Raw genomic sequence first — 5,194 nt, 5'->3', positions numbered from 1 at the left:
CTCTGTTTCCAAATAAAATATAAAATAGGTCTGAGAGTATAGCCCGGAGGTAGAAAAGCCCCTGGGTTCCACTCTCTTTACCACCCAAAAAAAAAAAAAATATATAGCCTTTCCAGCGGTGATGACCTCCCCATGAGAACATGCCTCTCGCAAAGGATCTCCTTCATCCCTCTTCAGAAGAGTAGAAGCAAAAACACAAGAAGCAGCGTCCGGTGCAGAGCCCCAACTCCTACTTCATGGGTGTGAAATGCCCAGGTGAGGCAAGGCTTGCTGCAATGGGAAAAGCACTGGATCGCAATGACCAGGGGAACTGAGTTCTGCCACATCCTTGAAGCAACTGAGCGGCCTCAGTTCAAGTAGATGCTACCAAATCACCAATGTTCAGCCATGTGCAAACTGTAGTTTTGTATGTTGGCTGCTCCGTGGTCCTCTGTCAGCCTGCAGGAGGAAAAGCAAGGCTTACAGAAGGATGTTCCTTCAGGAGGAAGCAATACTAAAAGCCTAAATCAAGATGGATGGGAATGGGAAACCATCCCAATAAACACATTTTGGATCTAAAAAATAAATCTGGGCATATAGCTTAGAGATAGAATGCCCATAGGTTCAATCTCCAGCACCAAGAATAAAAAGAAAAAGAAAGAAAAAAAATTGTGTACTTAACTGAATTGGTACATTTTTGCCCTGAGCTATAAAAAAAAGTCTAGGATAAAGCTGGGTGTGGTGGCACACGCTTGTAATCCCAGCATTTGGGAGGCTGAGACAGGAGGATTGCAGTTCATGGACAGCCTCAGCTACTTAGTGAGGCCCTTTGCAACTCAGTGAGACCCTGTTTCAAAATAAAGAATAAGCCAGGCATGATGGCGCACGCTTGTAATCCCCGCGCTTGGGAGGCAGAGACAGGAGGATCGCGCAGGTTTGAAGCCAGCCGTGTGCGCTGGCTTAGGAGACCCTGTTTCAAAAAAAAAAAATGTAAAAATAGGTCTGGGAGTGTAGCCCGGAGGTAAAAGGGCTTCCAGGAACCCCAGTACCACCAAAAAAAAAAGGAACAAAAAAATAGGACTGTGGGTGTAGCTCAGAGGTAGAATGCCCCTGGGTTCCATCCCCAGTACCAAAAAAAAAAAAAAAAAAAAAAAAAAAAAAAAGTCTAGGAAAAGGGAAAACAGTGTTAAAACACAATGTGGAAAAAGGTTGTAAATCCAAAGAGGTGACAAAGCAGATGCTCATCAGACTCAAGTTGTGTTCAATTAGAAAAGAAAATTGGTAAGTATTTGCCAAGGTTATCACCAAGGAACTTTTGCTTTGGTGGAATAATCTCTACCTCTCCTTCCTACAACTTTAATGTAGACCTTTGCCTATTCAGCTTCAGCATTCATTTTTAAGAACACATAAAAGCTGGGCATGGTGGCGCACTTGTAATCCCAGCATTTGGGAGGCTGAGACAGGAGGATCGCGGTTCGCTGACAGCGTCAGCTACATATGCCCTTTGCAACTCAGTGAGACCCTGTTTCAAAATAAGAATAAAAAATAGGGCAGGGTTTTAGCTCGAAGGTCAAATGCCCCTGGGTTCCATCCGCAGACACGCAAAAAAAAAAAAAAAAAAAAAAAAACATGAATTTACTGTAAGGAATTATCTCTTGATATTATAATAGAAGACAAAATACTGAGACTTTCATAATTGATATAGAATCTTCTAACAAGATTATGTTGACTACAAATCAGCTCTCCGCTTTTAGAAATGAAGTGATGAAGTGTTTTTTGTTTTTTTGTTTTTTGTTTTTTTTTTTTTTGAACTGGGGGTTGAACCCAGGGGCATTCTACCTCTGAGCTACACTCCTAACCCTTTTTATTTATTTATTTTTTTAAACAGTGTCTCTCTACGTTGATGAGAGTCTTACTGCTTCCTGAGGCTGTCCTCTAACTGTGATCCTCCCAGTCTCAGTTTCCAAGTACTGGGATTATAAGCGTGCATTACCACACCCAGCTCAGAATTCTAATTTTTAAGGAAAAAAACTAATTACAGAAATTGGTACTTATTGGTTTTCTGGATTTTTTTTTCCCTAGCAGAAAACAAGTAATTATCTTGTGGATAATTTGTTTTTTGTTGTTGTTGTTGTTGTTGTTGTTTTTGGTCTGGTTTTCCTCTTTTGAGTGAGAAGTTAAAGATTACTACCTTTGCCAGGCATCCTAGTACTTGGGAGGCTGAGACAGAAAGATCGCAGGTTCAAAGCCAGCCTCAGCAACTTAGTGAGGCTCTCTACAACTTAGTAAGGCTCTCTGCAACTTAGTGAGACCCTGTTTCCAAATAAGATAGGTTTGGGGGTATACCCTGGAGGTAGAAGGCCCTGGGTTCCACCCCAAGTACCAAACACACACAAAAAAAGATTATTACCCTTATTTGTGTTGAGGAAAGATACTCAGTTGTGCAGACAATAATTAATTTGCAATACGTTCATGATTTTAGCCAAGTCTGTGCCTCATTCTTAAGACTAAAGTTTGCCAGGCATGGTGGCGCACGCTTGTAATCTCCGCGCTTGGGGATTTCATTTTCTGGTACTATTTAAAGCAAATATTCTTTGGTAGGTGTTTTCTTCCTCTTCACAATTCCAGTACCCTACAAAGTTTGGAAATTTTTTTCATATAAAATGTGATTTCAATCCGGGCATGATGGTATATACCTGCAATCCCAATACTTGGGAGGCTGAGACAGGAAGATTGCAGATTCATGGCCAGCCTCAGCAACTTAAAACTACTTACTGAGACCCTGTTTCAAAATAAAAATTAAAATAGGGCTAGGTGTTTGGCTCAGAGGTACAATGGCCCTGGGTTCAATGCTCAGCCACACACACACACACACACACACACACACACACACACACACACACATACCTAGTTACAATAATCCTGAGATACTGCATGGTGAAGGAATAAGTGAAAAGTTCATGGTGAGGAACTAAAGGAAGCAGTGTTCGGGATGATGGAGCCCTTCAGTGCTGCCTGTGTTGACTGGCTCTGCTCTGTCCTGGCACACGGAGGCTGTTACCTCCACCAGTTGAACCATGTGGAAAGAAGGACCTGAATGAATGCAAATCTGCTTTGAGCTGTATCATATTCCTTTTTCCTTTCTACTGGGTAGTACATTTTAAATGTCTTTTTCACATCTCCAGTATTTTAACACTGGCCTTGTAATACTTTTCTAAATAGAAAAAGCTCCACAAAATTAGTCGTATGTTAGAATGAAGCTCCAGTTAGAGCTCTAGCTGCTTAGTGACATCCAGGGTGGTGACATGCCTGAATCTTGGGCCTAACTTTAAAAGCCAGTGACATTAGTGAGGCCCTTTGCAACTCAGTAAGACCCTGCTTCAAAATAAAGAATAAAAAATAGGGCTGGAGGTGTAGCTCAGAGGTAGAATGCCTCTGGGTTCCATCCCCAATACCAAAAAAGAAAGAAAGAAAGAAAGAAAGAAAGAAAGAAAGAAAGAAAGAAAGAAAGAAAGAAAGAAAGAAAGAAAGAAAGAAAGAAAGAAAGAAAAAGAAAGGCCAGTGACAGCCAGACATGGTGGTGCATGCTTATAATCCCATTTGGGATTATAATCAGCATTCAGGAGGCTGAGACGGGAGGATCGCGGTTTGCGGACAGCCTCAGCTACTTAGTGAGGCCCTCCGCAACTTAGTGAGACCCTGTTTCTAAATAAAGAATAAAAAACTGGGCAGGGGGTGTAGCTTGGAGGTCAAATGCCCCTGGGTTCCATCCTCAGACCCACACACACACACAAAAAAAAAAAAGAATAAAAAATAGGGTTAGGGTTCCATTCCCAGTACTGCATAAACAAAAACAAAACAAAAACTAAAAAGCCAATGGCTTTTCTTCTATGATGGGTTCCTAACGAGGTTTTGGTTTTGTTTTGTTTTGTTTTCAATCTAAGCTACATAACAAGACAGGAATTCTTGCTGAGTGGTGTGTATGTGGTACTGGGGTTTGAACCCAAGGGTGTTCTACCTTTGAGCTGCACCCTCAGCTTTTTTTTTTTTTTTTTTTGAAAACAGGGTCTCACTAGATTGATGAGTCTCACTACTTGCCGAATCTGCCCTAGAACCTGTGATCCTACAGTCTCAGCCTCCCAAGTACTAGAATTAAAAGCGTGCCCCACTGTACCCGCCTAAAGCAATATTAAAAGAACATCTGTGTTTAGTATTTCAAGTGGTAAATTACAATGAGGTGTGTTCTTTTAACCAATAACTTTAGTGTTACACAAAATGTTAATTATCAGAAACATTTTAGAAAAAGATCCTATACTCCTGGCCTGAATGCCAACTTCAGGCCTGGACAGTCATCACACTGTTGTGTTTTCACCATAGGCCAGTGCTCTCAGACCTTTTGTTGGACTCGGGGTGATTAGATTCTCCTCCTGCCTGCCATGTTCACAGTCCCAACTTCCGAAAGTTGGAATGGATGTCGTATTTAAGTTTTTAGTATGTAGCTTCTAGCCACAGATAGTTTCAACCTAGCCAATCAGCAATCTTTTACAAACTTTCATAAAATTACAGTATTTTGTGTTGTTAGTTTCATAGCAGGAAATCTCAGTTTGGGCTTCTTAATATTCCATTACCAGTTCTCAGTCCGAGGATGGAATAGCTTGCACTCAGGTATGCTTTCTGCGAGGTCTGTTTCACTTTGTGAGGTCACTTATTCAGGTCTCTGGTAATGTATTATCCTGCCTCTCTTATACTCTATTTGGTCAGAAAGCGATGGGGCAGTGATTGTGTGGAGCGTAGAATGCACCTGCCTTGAACCAAACACGCAGAGACCTGACACGCTGACTTTAGAAATCAGGTATACCCCCGGTAAGACCTTGATAGCAAGTCATTTTACCTTTTGTGAATTTTTGTACTAGATTTTTTAAAGTACTTTTTTTTTAAACAAAATAATAGAAATGCTTTGGAACAAATTTTCTTATACTTAATGGCAGTCTGGTATTTGAGAGAAAGAACACTGAGCTCAAAAGACCTAAGTTCTGCTCTTGATTCCCTCCCGATCTGGTCCAGGCCACAGTTCTGGCCTGGACCAGATCGGGATTATCAAATAAAAATATTTGCTTTCTGTGAAAATTACACGACAGAATGTGTATATGAAGACTGTGTCAATTATAAAGGACTATACAAATATGGGATTGTATTTATTTTCTGATTTTTTAAG

The 5,194-nt window shown here is 40.9% G+C and overlaps 1 pseudogene across 1 annotated transcript; it reads left to right on the top strand.

The window, feature by feature from the left end:
• LOC308258726 (small ribosomal subunit protein eS27-like) lies at positions 1 to 497 on the top strand (annotated as a pseudogene). Its single transcript has 2 exons — positions 1 to 255; positions 361 to 497. The product of its transcript is annotated as a small ribosomal subunit protein eS27-like (transcript).
• Positions 498 to 5,194: the final 4,697 nt, after the last annotated feature.

The sequence above is a fragment of the Muscardinus avellanarius genome (assembly GCF_963383645.1).
Source record: "Muscardinus avellanarius genome assembly, chromosome: 2".
NCBI classification, from domain to species: domain Eukaryota; kingdom Metazoa; phylum Chordata; class Mammalia; order Rodentia; family Gliridae; genus Muscardinus; species Muscardinus avellanarius.
Note: the sequence above shows the minus strand (reverse complement) of the source record. Positions and strands in the feature narration are given on the sequence as shown.